The sequence below is a fragment of the Phoenix dactylifera genome, chromosome 4 (assembly GCF_009389715.1).
Source record: "Phoenix dactylifera cultivar Barhee BC4 chromosome 4, palm_55x_up_171113_PBpolish2nd_filt_p, whole genome shotgun sequence".
Lineage (NCBI taxonomy): Eukaryota > Viridiplantae > Streptophyta > Magnoliopsida > Arecales > Arecaceae > Phoenix > Phoenix dactylifera.
The window spans coordinates 23829466-23849121 of NC_052395.1; the positions used below are offsets into that span (position 1 = coordinate 23829466).

At 38.5% G+C, this 19656-nt stretch overlaps 1 long non-coding RNA gene across 1 annotated transcript; it reads left to right on the plus strand.

The window, feature by feature from the left end:
- The first annotated feature begins 5824 nt into the window (after window positions 1-5824).
- Window positions 5825-19535, plus strand: LOC120110576. The gene is made up of 2 exons (XR_005511698.1): window positions 5825-8157; window positions 19447-19535. It is a non-coding gene; the product is annotated as an uncharacterized LOC120110576 (long non-coding RNA).
- The last annotated feature ends 121 nt before the right edge of the window (window positions 19536-19656 follow it).

Sequence of the window (19656 nt, forward strand, 5' to 3'; positions counted from 1 at the left end):
TCATGTTTATTAAATCTTATTGATTGAAGACGAGTTTCATGAGATAGATAACACTAAAGACCATGCACTTTGGATTTTCGCTGCCTAGTTAATTGAATGGTTCATTTTCTTAACCGTTAGGTAGCAAGGGGATATGCCAACATGTATTGTGGATAATACTTAATGTTGCATTTTGCTAGATTCCCTCAGCACAATTAGGGAGCGTTTGGTAACCCTAACAAGATCACCACGATGATCTAAGATTTCCAGTGATACGAATGCTAGGTGATTTGATCTCTAAGTGATCTAAAATCAATATGTTTGGTTAGGCCATGGTCCAGTGATTAAAAATTTTCGGATATCCATGAGTAACTTGTTTGGTATTGGTGGCGGGAATCCAAGATCACCGACCATATAATACCGCAAATACCTCTGATATATCTTAGATGGATATTTTTATATATTTTTAATTCTCATGAATCAAAAATGTAAGTCAATATGCTAATTCCTTATAATAGCTTCATAATTTTGTCACATATTTTACTTTTAGTACCCTTATCGCAAGAAAATCAGACCATATTCTCGTTCTATCAACAATTACTCTTCATGACGGTCAAGTTTAAAAAATTAAATTATAGTTAAATTGTTACAATATCTAACATGTTCTATTATTCTATAAGACTACCATGACTCGGCTCATATGCCAAAGAATTTAGTTTTATGCTTGGGTCCCATTCAAAAAATTTGTAGTCGTTAAGAACTATTCAAGAGGAAGGAATTCAAGATCTTTTCAAGATAGAATGGAAGTTAGATGCTCATCTAGCTGGTCAGGTTTTACATGAATAAAATGTCTATGTGAATAAATGTGAAAAAATTTGGTTATACTAGTTCTATTGGATATTATTTATATGTATAATATCTATGTAGCCAACATATGAATAAAATAGATAACACTAAGAATTGTAACACTCGAATCATTAAAAGCCATAAATTTCAAAACTCCACCCAAATCCACAAACATCTAAAGTATTCTTTTCACTACAAACGCCATAATAAAAAACCATAAGATTTATACTAGGGCAAATTAAACATGAAGGTCAATGAAAGAAACCACCACCAACTATAGCTGTAAGGAGGTCTAACGGTAGCATCACACTGGATCAAAGTCAAATGAGGGTCTATATGCCACTGCCTCTAACTGCTTTAGCACATATCTTCTCTAAATGTTGAGATAGGGGTAAAAAAAAAGTTAAATTTTGGACTTATCATTTGGTATAGCCTTGCCAGCAATCAACATATCATCCTTGCTCAAATCTTTAATCTTCATGAATTTCCCAACAGAGCCATTACGCCCTCTCATCACTCTTGGCCCCTTCTTCTCAAAAAAAGTTGGTAATCTCTCGTTTGAAGTTCTTCCCTACTTCCTTCAGCATGCACTGTTATCTTTCAATCTTAGTGACCAAGTTATCAATGATAGTATCTATTATGGTTCCCTTTTTACTTCAGTAAGCCTTTTTTTTTTATTCTCTATCACTTATTCACTATTTATTTATGTATTTTATTCTATTTTTTCTTTTTCTTTCCTTTCTTTTCCTTTTTTTTCTTTGCTTTTCTTTCTTTCCCTTTTATTTTCTTCTCTATTTCTTCGCCGTTTCTTCTCTTCGCCTTTCTCTAGAACCTTCTCTTCTCCCTTTCCCCACTTCTCCCGTTCCTTTCTTTCCCTCTTCATCTCCTTCACTCTCTAACGCCCTCTCTCGCCCTCACACATTCTCTCTCGCTCCCCCAAGCCCTCTCCTCTCTCTTTATTCTCCCAACTTCTCCTTCTCTTTTCCTCTTTTCTCGTCTCTTTCCTTAATTCTCTCAGACTTGCTTCTCATCCTTTCTTCTTCTCAACCCTTCCGCTACCTTCTTATCTCCTCACATGAAGCCAAGAGGAGAGGGTCTCGCACGAGAGGGCCGGGCCACGGCCGGCGGCTCCCTCGGACATGGCTTGCGGCCGACGCCCGCAGCCGAGCCCTGCGGCTTGCGCCCGCGGCCAAGCCGAGGCCGGCGGCTCCTGCGACGTCCGCGGCTGCTCCCCGCGGCACGGCAACGGGCTGCACAGAGGTGTAGTCCACCACCCCCTTCTTCCCCTTTTTTCTTCTCTTCTTTATTCTTTTTAATTTATCTACCCTCCGAGTGGATCGGGAGGAGGAAGGGCAGGGAAATTGGAAACAAGTGGTCGGGAGGGCTTACCTCTTTCGGGGATGAACTACGACAGCCCTGCTCGACGCCTCCGCTCCGAGGCCTCGTTCCCGTTTCAAAGAATTCTCGGAGAAGAAGGAAGGGCACCCGGTGAAGGATGATGCACAAGTACCCAAATGACTCGCGGCGAAAAGAAAAAGGATTTTTTTTTCTTTTCTGGAGTCTCCTACAGCTATGCAAGGATAGTTTGGTCAGCATATTTTAATCTAAGATCACTGCGCTCCGGTGATGTTGGATACCCGTCCTCAAGGATGGGTTTTCGATCACTGGGACTGAATGAAAAAATGGAGGTGATCCGATATCACCGCCATGTGGGATTACTAAGATGTAATCAAACACGGTGATTTTATCACTTTCATCCGGATCACCTTGATCCTGGGGTTATCACTCCACATACCAAACGCCCCCTTAGTATTCAGTGCTACATTTGGAACTTATGTGGCTAGGAGTTTGTGTGGGTGTGCAAGAGCCCTAACTGGGCTCAAAAAATATTTGAGACATGGATAACATAGGTGCTAGTCACAAAATTTGCTGGGTTAAATAGTAAATTTTAGGTGTTAGATAACCATGGCTATATATTTGTTAGGGATGGCAACATGTCGGGAATAGATCGGCTATGCCATTATCCGTACCTGCCCCGTACTTGCTCAGGGCGGGGCGGGGCAGGTAGAGTCAAGAAAAGGGGTGGGGTAAGTAAAATTAAATGAGGTAGGTTGGATGGGTTGAGTCAGACAAATCAATTTTTTTATTACATATGAATCAATTTATTTATTTATTTTTTGCCTTGAGGAAGAATTTGTGAAGATATATATATATCCAGATCGGGTTCGGAGTGGGGTTTTACCATTATCCATATCTGCCCGGATCTATTACGGGTTAGGTGAATTCTGCTCATTCAAATTGGGTCGGGTCGGGTGTCTGATGGGGCGGAGTAAATTGCAAGCCCTAGTGTTTGTGCATTCCTACTAGGTTTAGACCTAAAACGTTTTTTTTTTTTCGGGGAGGGGGTGAGGGTAGGCAGATGAGCTCTTGGTTGCCTTAGGTCGAAGGAATTTTGAATGCCATGGATCAGCTCTTAATTGATTAAATCATAACTATTATGTGAAAACAGAAAGATGTAAACAAAGTTCACAAGTATTTGGTGATCACATATAGCTAAAGACATGAAATCTCGTCACAAGTATTGAAAAGTAAAAGAACATGCTTGGTCACACTGACCAGTAATTTCACCCAATGCCTTATTGCCGATTGGCAGCGCAATTTTACCAAGTATTTTTGTGGCATTTAAATTTTTACTATAAATAATGTCCAAACATTGAGTCTCCCTTTAAAAGCTAGCTATCAAAGTAAAACTTTCATGAGTTGTCTTGTGGCTTATTGTTTTACAAAAAGTCAAAGAAGTTAAAACTTTATGCCGAATCACTGATGCTCCTTTCCTAGAATTTGAAAGACAAGCTTATATGATGAGATAATGTAACAAATTGCTGTCATGCAGAAATTAAATGAAATTATTTTCATAGCAAGTGGATATCTATTTGGCAGCTAGGCCATTTCAATAACTTCCTTCCGAAGTAGCATAATAATAATTCTAAGTTTCTGAGTAGCTTTCATGCCTTGCCCCCTGAAAAATAGCAAATATGTAATAATCATAACTTGAAAGATGCCCCTTCGAACTTATGATTTGAGATGTATATAGGACTTTAGGAATAATGAAGGCCAATATCTGGTTAAAGTTTTTCTTCTGATGTAAATATCTAGTTAACATAGGGAAAGAAAAAGAATATATTGTACAATTACTGTCTCGTCATATATAATAAGGTATTTTTGATTACTTGCTTACACATCAAACATATTAAACTATCTATATGTAATTTGTGAAGTCGGCATATACTTCCAAAATTACAAAAACAACCAGCCATCTAGATTTAAAAGGCAGGCTGATGGGAGTACAAGCATTTATTAGTACAGTTGTTTCTCCCCTATCGAGGGTTTAGTTCGGTAATTGACGCCTCATTTGAAGAGAATAGAGTCGATGTACTTGTAGACTGCTCATGCTTACCTCTAGATGGACCGGCATCTTCAACAATCCATATGACTCGGTCATGGCATTTGCATAAAAAAATGCAGGCTGTGAGGGAGTTTGGAGTTTCATTTTGTACCTGTTGAGCATCAAAAAAAATGATAACATGTTTGGCCTGTCACTTGGATTTTCCTGTACGCATAACAGCCAATGTTGATGCATCTCAAGATTTCGTGGCTTGAATAATTTTCAGCCATACTTGGATCAACTAATTTCAGTGCTGTCTCATTGGTCCAACATTGCCATGCTGGTAAAGGTCTGTTAGAAATATGGCGTAGCATCTCTAGACTTATATCATAGTAGAAATGTAATGGTGAATTTTGTAGTTACTTACGTAGCTTAGAAGATTCATACATTTCCAGGGTCATAGAAACTATTGTTCCTTCGTCCGCTGACGATTTCCAAAACTAATACACCAAAACTAAAGACATCTGACTTAAGGGAAATACTCCCATGTATAGCATACTCTGGTGCATATATCCACTGCAAACCATTAACAATCAAATAATGTGAATCATTAAGGCTTAAAGCACAGTGAAATTTAGGCTTCAAAACTTACTATGTTCCTACAACTTTAGTTGTCTTGCTTTCGTATGGTCCCACCAAAAGTCTTGCCATCCAAAGTCTGCAATCTTGGGATTCATGCTTGCATCTAACAAAATGTTGCTAGCTTTCAGATCTCGATGAATAATTCGTACTCTAGAATCTTCATGAAGATACAATAGTCCCCTAGCAATCCTCGAATGATGTTGGTCGTTGTTCCCAGTTTAGTTGTTCACTTTTGGGCTGCATCTAGTTAATCCAGATAGAGCAGTGTTAATGTTATGTACCACTGCCAAAAATGGTTAATTTATTAATTTATAGAGATCAAATTGTATGCTAACCGAAAAGCATTGCTGGTTAGTTGGTTAGAATAAACCTATTTACGTATATAGATGTATGCTTATACGGTACCAGTTATTTCTCACTTCTTCCTCAGTTTCCTTTGACTATCCAATTTGACCTCGAGTAGTTCTAGATGCCTAGCCTTCCGGAGAAACCAAAACAAACAAAACTCTGGCTTATGTATCACCTACTACGGAACTTCTTTGAGTGAATTTTTCAGAACTTCCTATTATTTTTTAAGTTTTTTGGCCCTCTTGTTTTGTAAATATGAGTTCTTTTCTATGCATCTTGGAGTACCTGTATGAATCTTTTGTGAGCATTTTCATTTTATATACTCATTTTGCATATGTTAAGAATATAGTCATGTTTTCATATCTAGCAAACATTATTGTGTGTCTTCACAATCTTATGCTATGCGATTATATTATGAAATTTTCTTTTCGCTTGGTTAGCTTCATAGATTTCTTACTAAGCCTATTAATCTTAGATTAATTGGCAGGGATTTTAGCAGACCAGTTTTGACCTCAAATGTCAAACTTACATGTGTATACTCTTTCAGTCATAGATGTTCTGTACTATATTTTGGGTCTAATTTTGGTATATGGTTCATTATAAACAATTATAACCATTTAAGCATAAACAAGAAGACTTATCCCATCTAGTTTGGGTCACGTATTTTGGAATCTTATAATGTCATTGGTCCATATCCAAGCCAAGCTGTCTGAAATGATGAAGTCATTTCTCATATGAAAAATTAAACCTTAATTTACTAAATATGTTTCAGCAGACTTTGCAAGCAAGGTTTGTTAGGGACTTGGAGATATCTAAGCAATGGAAAAAGTACCAAATATAAATGTCGAGGCTCTTATTCTGGATGTATTCATAGACAAGCAACTGCTCTTGCATTTCCAAGCAATAACCCAACACTCTTACAAGATTCTTATGGTGAAGCTGAGCAACGAAGTCCACTTCATTTCTTAATTGTTCCAGTCCTTGCCCTGAACTTTTTGAAAGCCTCTTACAGCTATTTCCTGTCCATCTGATAATGTTCCCTGTTAGAAAGCATAAGAGAACTAAGTATTTTATCAATTTGTAAAAGAAAATTACAAGATAGCACTATACGCTGTTTATTATTGAAATTAATGAATCTTTGTCTAAACAGCCAGTAGCTTATACTAATCCATTACTACCTTATAAACTATGCCAAAACCACCCTCTCCAAGCTTATTGCACTGGAGAAATTATTAGTGGCTTCTTTGATTGTAGGCAAATCAAATAGCGGAGAACTTTCCTTGTAATATCATTGATGTCTTCCCCTATTAGAAAAAGAATGAGCAAGATAAAAAAACTTCTGCCGTGTGCACAAATCAATATTTAATGAAAGAATGTGAAGGAAATAGTAGGAGAACTCACAGGGCATTCTGGATATGAATATCATTGCCCAACAATGTTGCTGATAAATATAGCATGTTTATAGGTGATTTATTCCTCACTTACATAGACTGCATTGGTTTTTCAAAGTATTATTTTACTAAATAAATAAATAATAAACAACCAATTATCTTGTTGATCATTACATGAAACCTAGCACGGTCCCCATTGTTTAGGTGGCCACCTGAGCACCTAGGTACCTTGGCACTTGTTGCATACATGGATACTAGCTAGTGCAGCCATCCAAGCACCTACCTGTGTATTTGCACATAACACTATCTAGTTCTTGAAGGTGTACCTAAGATGGATGTTTAAGGTTGCACTACCTTGTACTAATATCTAAATGTTTTTTATGATTTTTGAAAAAATTAAATAATATAATCATTATCACAAAATTTATCTGTATGTGAGAGTTACTACATTTCATACAAATTTAGTGAATCATTGTGTATTTTAACTCCAATAACAGACCTATGTCCTTGGTATACCATGAAGGACCTTAAAGGGCTTGCTGCCCAGGTTTCCCTTATTGGTCTGACAACATTGTGCATCCACAGAGTCTGGCAGATTATTGGGTATAGATGCAATAAGAGAATCCATTTGTAGTTATAAGCTGAACCTAAGACTGTTTAAATTGACACGCCAGCAAAGGCAGGCCATAGAACCATGCAAATCTGATGTCTAGTGTAAAGCACATTCACATGGTGATGTGATGAAATATGGCTGACCAGGATTTAGGGCATGTATTATCTCTACCTTTAATCCATGATGATGGGTTTCTTGTTCATTATGGTTGATCAAATTATTTTCCATCTTTCTCCAGAATGGTGATACATTTTGGGAATTCAATCACCCATTTACCATCATAGTTTATTCTTTGGCTACTCTATAACCAATGACAAGAATTTGAGAATGTCTGTTGGCTACATACCGTTTCTTTTCTTTATAGCCTTCTGTCTCCACAAGCAAATGCAAGCAAAGCATGCTATTATGAGTATGACTACCACAAGGGCGAAAACAATAATGCGACTTCTTGCTACGTTCTTTTCATGTCCTGCACCAAGTGAAAATTTCATGTATAGCTGCCCTTTTGGTTATCATTTGAATATTTGGTTAAGAGATGTTAAAGGCTATAATTACCAAACACGAATGTGCAAGTCTACTTTCCTCAATGTTGTAAAATAGATTGCATGACTCAGATGACATAAATAATATGATTGAAACATAAATAATATGTTTGTCCACACAAATGTGCCTGTGAGCGCAAACAGAAATACTTTATAGGTTATATAATCTATTCTTTAGTTTTAAGATTCTTAATCATAAGAGTTTCTTATTTTGTCTAAAAGAACCTCTTTCCACGGACTGGAGCTTTTTTTTTTTTGAACCTAAATTGCAGGTTGTGATAGCTTCTTGGTACTTATCTTGGTCTTCGCATTGCTGTTGAACTTTCATTTCTCTGCAGGAATGACTGGGTTCCTCCATTGAGACATTGACAGAGACTCACATCTGGAAAGATAAACTCCTCTCTTTCAGAGGTAGGCTTATGTTTGATGAATATTATTCTTTCTTCTTTTCCAACCTTATGCCAGCCTCCTTTGTTTCATGCTGGTTATCAAGAGAATTGACTCCGTAAGCATTATTCTTTTGGAAAGGCTGAGAAGTTTGGTGGATTATGTCTAGCAAAATGGAGTTTGTTTATAGGGATAAAATGAAGGGTGCTTTTTTTTTTTGGTTTGAAGAACTTGAGAATATGAATCTGGCTATCCTCAGTAGTTGGTGGTCACTTTATTTAAAGGTTTGGGAAAGGAAGGAGTGGAAAAACATAGATCAATATTATTGTAGGAGAAGTCCTTGTTCAGGGGACTGGTACTTGTCTTGCTTGCCTCATTTTTCTGGAAAGACACCCTGAAGATGGAGAACTTTTCCAGATATGTGATTATTTTCTCTGTGTTGGTAAAGAAGTTTGGCTCGACTTCTGGTTAGACAAGATCACTCCACTAGACTTATTTCCTAATCTCTTTTGATTAGAGGGAGTGGCTCTCAGAAAGGCATTTTATTTAGAAATCATTCGTTAAGTTCTTAAATCTACAAATAATCACAAATAATCCTATTGGAGGTTCAAGCAGTGACTTCTAAGGTTGGTAGAAGATGAAGATGGGAAATCATCTAGAATCTGTTCTGTGAAGTCCTTCAATTGCTTTTCTTCTTCAATAATTGTTAAACGCATTCTCACAAACAGCTGTGGAGATATATCACAGAAAAATACAAAATTCCATGTGATGGGCCCATCAACATCATATAGTTAACAGAAGGAAACCTGAGGGGGAATTGGTGTACACATCAAAGTGTCTTCTTTGTAATCATTAACCATCTTGTCTGAGATATCTGTTTTATATGCTATTTATCTTATCAACATGTTTCAAGATCCGTGGCTAGCTAGGTAGATTTAATTCCTTATGATTGGAATGGAGGTCAAAGAAATATTGTGGAATTCATGAGAAAGGTTGACTCTGCTGCATAACAGTTTGTGTGCTTTGGAAGGAAAGAAACATCACTACTGAGAAGAAAAAACCTCCAATTAGGTCCTCAACATATAAAAGGGCTTGGAGTTTCAGACTACAGGCAATGTATTGGATTTGAAGTCTATTGCCCCACTTGCAGGTTAAGGTACCTTCTTGTCATTCGGCTAATTGTCTTAGCTAAATTTTTTCTGAACATTTATCTACTCCATGAAAAGTTGGTGGTTTATCCACCCTTTTCTTCGAAAAAATGAAGATACCTTATTGCTAATTCAACTAAAGCCAGTGTTATATATTAAGGATAAGAAGGCACGGATATGGTTAGTGTTGTGTAAAAAAGTGTCTAAGTGCAACACACATTTAGAGTCAGATCTTACTTGAGTAAATGCATTAATAGAGGAGAAGGGATGGTATTGAGGTGGAAGGATCTAAGGAGGTGATGGAAAGTGTCCAAACTGAGCTGGCTCAAAGAAGTGGGTCAGTTGTACTTCAAAATACAGCTATTCTAGAAGTGTCGCTTGTCACAGATTAAGCATTCAGGCAATTTCATCAAATATTGTGCAAACCTTTTCCCTACTGAAAGGAGCCTAAAGAGCTAGAGATCTGTGGAATTCTCTAGAAGCCTACAGATGTAGCAAGAAGGCAGATATTTCTAAGCTTAAGAAGTTGCTGTAAGAATCCTAACCATTAGAATTATGCCACTTTACGTAATCCTAACCATTTATGTACTTGGATAGATCCTATAAAAGGAAGGGAGTCTCACTGGCCAAACCACCAAGGGAGGAGTGAGAGTTCTCTAGTAAATACTACTCTCATCTCCCAAATTCTCTCTCTCGTGGCTCTTCTCCTCTCTTTCTGAAAGTCTAGCTAAGGTGCTAGAGTGATAGGCTCTTAGAAATCATTGTAGCCAAGCAAGCTTCTAAGTGCCGCATGGGAACTCGAGGAAATACGAAGCCCGCGACATCCTGCCTGTGCTGCATAGAGCAATCATGAAGAGTGCCACAAGAGTGTCTAAGGCATTGGAGCATTGTTTGCTTGATAGATGATATCAAGTGCATGAACCAGCCCATATAGTTCATAGACTTGTAACATTAAGGTTTCGTGGCAAACAGAGAGAGAAGAATTGAAAGATGCCATTTAGAAATCTCAATCATCATTTTTCCTAGTTGCGGATCAAATATTTTTCCCTCTGTAACATGATTGTATCCACTGTGAACTCTTGGAGACTCGTCCAACTTTGAGCAGAAATTTGTGATAGGGATATTGCGACAATCATCATACAATAATTGCAGATGGGCCAGCTGAATGAGATCCAAAGATGCAGTTGAGCAATCTAAACATGTAATGGTATTGACATATTCTCTAGTACCGTCCTGTTCCACGAGAAACGATAATTTTGATCTTTTTCTTTCCTCATGTATTAACCTTCAAAAATTCATATCCTGATGGTATGATGTGTCCTCTGGTATTATATAGTTCCAATAAGAAATGGTATTTGGATGCCCCTGAGAAACGCTCGCTCATAAAACAGGATTGCTCAGCTGTTCGTTGGTACTGTCAGGACAGACAGAACTAATCTGGGTCCTTGGTACCCAACAGATAGGTGGATCCCCTCTCTTTTTCTGAAAAAAGTGGGTTCTCTTTTCTGAAAAAAGTGGGTTCTCTTTTATCTCCTCTGTTCATCCACAGAAGGGGGAAAAGAGAAATACAGGAAGAAAGGAAGGACAAGCAGGGAGAAAAGAGAGAGGAGAGGAAAAAGTCAAACCCCATAAATCTATCTATGGACTTCAAAATTCTATCGAGATTTAAAAATATGTAAAATGCACTAAATATTTTATAAAACAATAAAATTAAAATTGAAGAAAAAATTTAGGACAAAGGAAAAGTGGCATAATCTGATGCCAGCTTGTTATGAGTGTTGGGGATAGAAATGCCCCGTATTGTACTGACCTGGACCAAACTGAGGTGGTACCACTACTGAGACTTGAATCTTTGTAACCTTCATTCATAAACCCAATTTCAGAGTATGTTGGAAATTCTAGTCCATCTGTCTATTTTGCAAAAACAGAATAATCTGAAATTCACTATACTTGCAATTGCATTTGGTACCCCTTCTTTTGAACGTACCAGAAACTATAGTTCATCACAGAGATACTTAGCATAGACTGGAAGTGAGAAACGAAGATACTTTTTGCATCTGCAAAGGCAGTTATATATTTAAGAAACTACTAAAGCACACAAGAAAAGTTCAATACTATTGTCAGTGGCCACCCATCTTGCTAAATATCTATCGCCTTCTTAACCTGGTAAAACTTACATAGTTCATTCCTTGTCCATTGACACAGGAGGCTTGATTTAACCTAGACCCCTGCAAATCTCTGAACGTGATAACCAAATTCTGAGTGCATATCAACTTATGAAGCCATTTTGTCCTAACTAATTCAACATCCTTTGTCCTTAACAATGCTGAAATCTCATAAAAATCGAGTAAAAGTGATGCTGCAAGGATCAATTTGGATTCTATGTATACTTCAAAAACTCGAAGTACGCTAACGGGGGTGACCAGTCTATGTCTTAAGGATTGGTCTCCATTTTGCTACTAGCATGTCAATCAGCCATATGCCTTGGAAAGGAGTTAGAAGTTTTACAAGGTGTCTTTTGGTGTTGGCACACGCACACGTTGCCAGCTTCTTCTCAATCTGCAAAACCTGGTAGATCTCAATAATGTAGAGCTGAAATTTCAGAGACCCTCATTCAGAACACTAGTCGTAGTCTAGCTTAATATCTTGCAACTATACCTCTTCAAACCATAAACTCTGTTTACATGGACGTTCCAAGATTCCCAGTACCGTCCATGCTATTGAATAGTCATTAGTGAAACCCGGAATGGATAAATAGTGAATGCTGATGGTCCATGAGGAGAAACTGCATGCAGCCACCTCATTCTCTGTTTCTCAGCTTGTATGGCACCGGGAGACTAACCATAAAACTCACTGTTTAAGTTTTTAGATGGAAGCCTTTCATTTCCTCCAAAGTTTTAAACGAATGTTTAACCACATAATCTTTAATTTTATCGGTCGGCACTTTGAAAACTCCCTTTTAGTTATAGGATGAATTACGGCAGATAAAATTTACTAACTTAAATAATTATTTTGTAAGAGTTACCTTTCTCGACTTGATAACCTGTTGGCATTATTTGGGAGACCTCCTAAAAGATGGAAGTCTCTATTATGAAGAATTTACTAATTATTTAAGTTTTCAAAAAATTAAGCAGGCCATGCATTGGAAAATGTATAAATTTCCCTTATTACCTCAGCAATTTGATGGTCCTCTATGATGCTCCATCAAAAGCTAATAGGGAGCAATCTCGACCATTTGGAGGCAAGTTCCTAACTTGATCGTGCTTCACACTAATACTGTTGTCAGTTAAAGAGATATTGGCATGCAATCACATAGTTGAAGAGTAGATTTTTTACCTCTGGTAGCTGCCCCAGTTTGATGGAGGCCGAAGGATGGCACGTGGATGAAGGCGGCGAGTATCCCGAGCTGTAGCTGAGTTGGTGAATGCATCATACCTCAAAACATCTCTGCCTAGAGCAATCCTATCAATCAGCGTCAGCAATCCGAAGGCGGTCCAAGGAGTCTCTAAGCTGGTTTGGTTCGCGGGAAGTATTTTCCCTCCTAGGAATATGATTCCTGGGAATCAGATTCCTAGGAAGAGGATACCTAGGAAAGTACTTTGGCATGTTTGGTTAACCATGGGAAAAGTGACAAATTTTCAAAGTGCTTATGTTGGTTGACCATCCACTTTCCTAGGAAAGTTATGTATAATTCCTATTATCCCTAATAAAAAGTAGGTCTTTAATGCCTCTTAATGCTCTTTAATGCTGAAGCTTTTGGGAAAAATAAAAAAGGATGATCCACCTCATGGAAAGTAACTTTCCATGTTTCTCAATGGGAAAGACTTTTCCAGAAATGTGGAATATATTTCCATGGGAATACAACTTTTCCATCTCTCTCCTTTGAAAACTCCAACCAAACAAGAGGCATTTCATTACTTTTCCGTTGACACACTTTCCCCCCTCCTTTTCCTGCGAACCAAACGAGCCCTAAGCACTGATACATTGATCTCTCCCGACATCTCTCGTGCACTGAACCAGCCCACGCGTCAAAGAGCTCGTGACATGACTTCACCGGTGGCAAAACATGCGAGCGGACGAATTGTAAGCTGCCCTCTGAGTAAACTGCATCCATCATCTTTCCCAGTTGCTGATCAAATCGTCTGATTCCGCGCACCTCCGGCTCCCGCAACAAAACGATGAGGAATTTTTCACTCTGGAGAAGAAATGTTTGTGTGTACTTGCATGTGGCATTCATCATCCCACGCAGTTGCACTTCTCTCGTAGGGCATAGTTGAATGAGATCTCTGCGATGCTTCATTAACGCAATCCGAACATTCTTGGACTGACATCGCCCCCGACAGAGAGCGAGACCATAAATTTGGTCCGGTTCCATGCCTTCAGTGTCGCTGAAGAAACCGGATATTGGAGTCTTGGAGGAACAAGAAGAGAGCAAAACATTGAGGTTTGTCTGGAACGTGCTTTCATGTGTAGTTGCCTGCGTTGGCAGTTGTAATCAATAAAGTCCCGCCGGTTCTGGACGATGGAGCACAACGAGAAGGAAGAAGCAAGAGTAACGAGGGATCTTTGGAGAGGAGCATCAGTCACATGCCTTGCGAAATGCAACGCTTGGAGGCTCAGGGCTGATAAATTTCAGATCGCAGATTAAATATAATTAAATGTGAAGCTGCAGTCTTTGCAATTATTGCCGGTTTGGTGCGTCCTTGCTGGGTGGAGAAACTATCGCCTACACTGCATGCACCATGTGGCTGTACATGCAGTCAACCACAACTGCTGATTCCAATGGTGTGCTCGTGGACAATAATTTTCGCCTAGGTTAGGTGAGATAAGAAGAAATAAATCGGAAATATTAAGGGGTCTAACGATCTGAAGCTTCGTGTGACTTATTAGAAAGATTCCTTTCATGTGGAAAGTTTTTGAGAAAGTCATGGGTGCGAGGATTGCGTGACTTTTAAACTTGCATGACGTTTGCAAGCGATGTGGATGCCATTTGGAATTGCACTAGATTTTAACTTGGTGACGAGGATTAGATTTTGGAGATCGTGGGATTGGTTCTACCCCTCTTGCTTATCTTTTTCAAGATCTGCTCGGAACTATTAGAAGAACTCTTCAGTGGCTTCTCATCGGAACGGGAGATCTAGGAAGTGGAAAATCAATCTACTTGGCCCTCTATCTTCTAGTGAAGTAGCACAGTTTGATCAACTTAGAACCTCATCATGTCTTCTGTTCATACTTCCAAGGATGCTGATGTGCCAGTTGGGAAGCTTAGTAAGAATGGACTATTCGGTAGATGAATGCCCTCTGGAAAGCCCGGGTACCTGAAAAAGGTGAAAGTTTTCATGCGGCTAGCCCTAAAAGATATACTTCACATGGTGATCTTCTTGCAAAGAAAAGTGGGAGTTGAATTCCCTCTATTGGCACCATCTGATATAAGTGGGTCCAGCCCACTTGGGGAGGCCCAAAAAGCCCACTAGGGCTTTACCTCTTGCTTTGGCAGAGCCACAGGAGAGCGCGCGTGAAGAAAAGAAGAGGTGCATGAACATCAAGAGGTGCGGCGGCACATAACGAAAAAAAAAAAAGGGAAACGAGAGAGAACAGTGCATGGCGGAAAGAAAAAAAAACAAAAAGGAGATAGAGAGGCACAAATGGTGTAGTGATACTGAGAGGAAAAGGACACAACTTGCCGCATCAATTTTGCATGCCATACGGAAGAAATAGGTTTTTTTTCTTATTTTTTGATGTGGTTTTTCACACAGTGATTTAACAAATGAGTTTCTATCTAAGAATTGTATTGGATGCTATAGAGTTGTAGTATATTCATGCTAGAGATCTCATTACATTCTTAGGTTCATCACATTATAGTAGTTTGGGTAAGATCATTGTTACTCTTAGGAAGGTGATATTGGAGTTTTTTCAATTTATTGAGAACTCAAGTTTGGGCATAAACTTGAGTATTGTAAACTCTATATTCATTGTAGTGGATTGATCGGATTTGCATTGTGGTTTTTTCTTCTATACTGGATGGTTTTTTCCCTCTATACTGGATGGTTTTTCCAAGCAAATTTGGTGTGTTTTCTTTTGCTCACCAGGTGTTTGATATATTGCCTGTATGAATATTGCTTCTAGTTGGTTTTGGTTTTGGCTTAGTTTATTCTGCAATATCCCTGTTTTGGCCCCAACAAGTGGTATCAGAGCCGAGGTTGTGTGAGTGTGGAGATATTGTGGGAGTAGATGGAGAATTCTTCGGGTACCATGATGAACTTAGTGCTTCTAATTATTTTATTTGGAAGCCTATGATGGAGGATATTCTTTACTGTAAAGATTTACATAAGCCCATTGAAGGTGCTAATGCTAAGCCAAAGGACATTAGTGATAGTGACCGGAAGATGATGCACAGGAAAACTATTGGGTATATCAGACAGTGGATTGATCTAGTGGTTCCATCATTATCTCAAGAGACAAATAATGCCTACAATCTTTGGATGAAGTTAGAGGGTCTATATGAGAGGAAGACAACCCAGAACAAAGCCTTTGCAATTAGGAGGCTTTTGAATTTGAAGCTAAAAGAGGGAAGATCTATTTCTGAGCATTTGAGTGAGTTCTAAAACTTGGTGAATCAGTTGACCACAATGAAGATAGTGCTAGATGATGAGTTGCAGGCATTATTGCTGATGAGTTCATTGTCTGACAGTTGGAAGACTTTGGTAGTGTCACTTAGCAACTCTGCTCCTGATGGATACTACAATTTACTCTGGTGAAAGATAGCTTGTTTAATAGAAAGAGACTTGGGTAAGGACAATGCACATGCTCTTATTATAGAAAACAAGGAAAGAGGTAAGAGTAGAGACTTTAAGGGCGCGGTACTTCCAGAATTCAGTTTAGTGCAAGAGGAAAATCAAGTGCTTCTACTGTAATAAAGAGGGTCATATGAAGAAACACTACAATGATTGAAAAAGAAATTAAAAGAGGAAAAGAATCAGAAGAAGGCCAATAATGAGACACCACTGCTATGTTTTAAATGAAACAGTGGCAGTTCTCTATGTAGGAGAGCCACAGGAGAGCCGAGAAGCCTCTATTCTGGTAATCGGTTGCTTCCTTCGCGGCTCGAGACCCCCTACTCCGATGGCATCGCTCCTGATCCAGTTCCTTGGAGTGGAGGAAGGAGAGAGTGAGAGGCAGTGAGAGGTGAGGATAAAGCCCCTCTGTGGGAAGTCCATGGGCTTTTATAGCCCTCAGTTAGAAAAGAGTGGAGTGCGATCGTGGCTATTAGGCGGTTATAACCGCCTCAATAGTTGGCAATTACGGTCGTCTTCTTCCTCCTGAAGACACTAGTTTGGGTTTCCAGATGGGCCGCCGACTATGGTCTAAGGCGGCCCATCTGGCCCGGTATTGACACTATCTAAGAGTTGTATTGGATGCTATAGAGAGTTGTAGTATTCATTATTAGGGATCTCATTACATTCATGGGTTCATCACATTGTCGTGGTTTGGGTAAGATCATTGTTACTCTTAGAAAGGTGATATTAGAGTTTTCCAAATTTGTTGAGGGCTCAAGTTTTAGGCATAAACTTGAATATTCATTATAGTAAATCTATATTCATTATAGTGGATTGATTGGATTTTTCCTATTGTTTTTTCCGTCTACACTTGAGGATTTTTTCCGCGTAAATTTGATGTATTTTCTTTCTACTCTCCAGGTGTTTGATATATGGCTTGTGTGAATATTGCTTCTAGTTGGTTTTGGTTTTGGCTTAATTTATTTCACAATATCCTTGTTTTGGCCCAACATCTGAGACCGTCTCCTATTTCTTCATCAGATGTCCAGTTACCTGGTCCATTTGGGTTGCAATTTTCTCTCACCTTAATATCAAAGGTCGACTTGTTAACTACCTCTCACTTTAGTCTTGGAGGCGCAAGAAGGTTCTAGCCCCTTTGAGGAAGGGGTGGGATCAGTTGCTTATGGCACTTTCTTGGCACAGTTGACACGGGAGTTTAGAATTTTTTGAAGGAAGAAAAACTCTTCAACTGCAGTCCTGCAAAAGACCACCCACACGTTCTCCATATGAGGCAACCTTTGCTTGGGCAAGGCCCTAGATAGCCATAGGACCATCCTTAATCTCCTTGCCCCTTTGTATTTATAATTGTTCTTTCTTTTCTTCCTTCTCTCATTTTTAACCATCTTCTTACTCTCTTTGTAAATATCTTTTTCATTTTACATCAAAAAAAAAAAGAGAATATCGTAAGTGAGTTCAGCATATTTAAGTGAGAGGGCTTATGTGTACACATTAGAATCTGTTTATGCTTCTTCAAATTTTCTAATTTTCTATTTTGAGGCAAATAAATGTGTAAGACCCATACAGATGCATGTTTAGTCTCACATCGACTATACACTGGGTAGATTTAAGATACTTACATCGGGCCAAGGAACTCAAGTAACATATTTCAGCTTTTTTTTTTTTGTTGAGGTCTTGAATTGTTATGAATGATATAATTTCAGATCTGGTTCAGAGCCTATGTGGACTAGAAAACACTACAGCATGGATCTAATGAGTTGATCATGGGCTAATTGTGGATTTGTAATTGAACTTATGGTACTTATGAATGGATTTAAACTCTTAGCCTGGCCATAATGCCAAGGCTTAATTGGGGGGAGCATATGAGGATCTGTGCAGGCATGTATTTAGTCCTATATAACTATGCACTGGACAGATCTTGCATACTTATACAAAATCAAGAAACCTAAATAATGTTTTTTTGACTAACTTGTTTGGATAAAGTTGTAGGTTGTTACAAATGGTATCAGAGCAAATCCAACCCATGACTTATATGGACTGGAGGACATTGCAACATAGGCTTATTGATTGACCCTGAATCAGTCATAGTATATGTAATTGGATTTGAATTAATTTGGACCTTTAGCTGCTGAGGATACCAGGGCGTAAATAAAAGGTGTATGTAAGGATCTGTGCGAGTATATGTTTATTCTTATATCTACTATGGACTAGATAGATTTTAAGTACTTATAGCGGACCTAAGAACTGAAATAGCATCTTCTAGCTAGTTCTTTTTAGTGAGATTTTGTGTTGCTACAAATGGTATCATAGCTGACTCGGCACATGACCCATGTGGATTAGGAGATACTACAACACAAGTTCGTTGAGCTAACTATGATCCGATCGTAATATTTGTGATCGGATTTATGATACTCATGAATAGATTTGAATGGATTTGAATTCTTAGCTTGGCAAGGATACTAGAGTTTAAACGGAGAGAGCATATGAAGATTTATACATATATGTATTTAGTTCCATATTGGTTGCACTGGATCAATCTTGGATACTTATATAAGGCCAAGAAACTTAAATAATATTTTTCTGGTAGCTTTTTTGGATAAAATTCTAGATTATTACATAATGAAAACATAATTTTTTTTTCAAAAAAATTGCCAGTTGTATTCTTGCGATGAAACAGACCCTTATTATTGTTTACATTTCTTTACTAGGGTAAACACTAGGCAAAAGCTCAACAGAGCTTAGGAAAGTACTTGGTAAAATAATTCCTCACTTCTATATTGGAGCTTCTCCCAATTTGACATGATTGTTATAGATTATTTTACATGATTGCTGATAAATTGGCTGGACTAAACCATTGTGCCTCTCCCAATTCAAGTCATAGATGGTGTATATTTGTGGTATGGCTCGTAAGATTTGCTTAACCATCAGAAACCATTGCAAGAAGCTCATCCTTGGGAACCAGGTCAATCCGATAGCAATCATGTGTCAAAATAAACAATGGTTTAGTCCAGCCAATGTTTTCTTCCGGCGGGGAGCAGACGATCCAAATGATCTCTCAACATACCCAATACGTGCTGCAGTGTCGTTCAGAGATCGATCAAAGTTAACCTTCAGCACATCAATGGTAGGGAAGTAACATTAATACCACCCATAGTAACTTAGTAAGTGAGTGTCTGTGTCTGTGTGTGTCTGTGTCTGTGTGTGTGTCTGTGTGTGTCTGTGTGTGTCTGTGTGTGTGTCTGTGTGTGTGTGTGTGTCTGTGTGTGTGTGTGTGCTCTTCTCCTTTGAAACCGCCTCTCAATACTTGCTTGCCAAATAAGCTATCCAACATTAACAATCATGGACTTTGTCTCTTTCTTTACCTGTGGCAGAGATAGAAGATTAAACAAGACCAACGAAGGAGGCGGCAAAAATCAAACACGATATATTTTCTAACCTTTCTAACATTGCCTGGCAAAACTACAAAGTACCAAAAACCTGGTTACAGTCGGACTCGCAGTCCGCACATAGGTCACATGATTGCATACCGGCATTCAGAATCCCTCTTCTGTTAAGAATAGATTTACAAGGAATTCTAAACC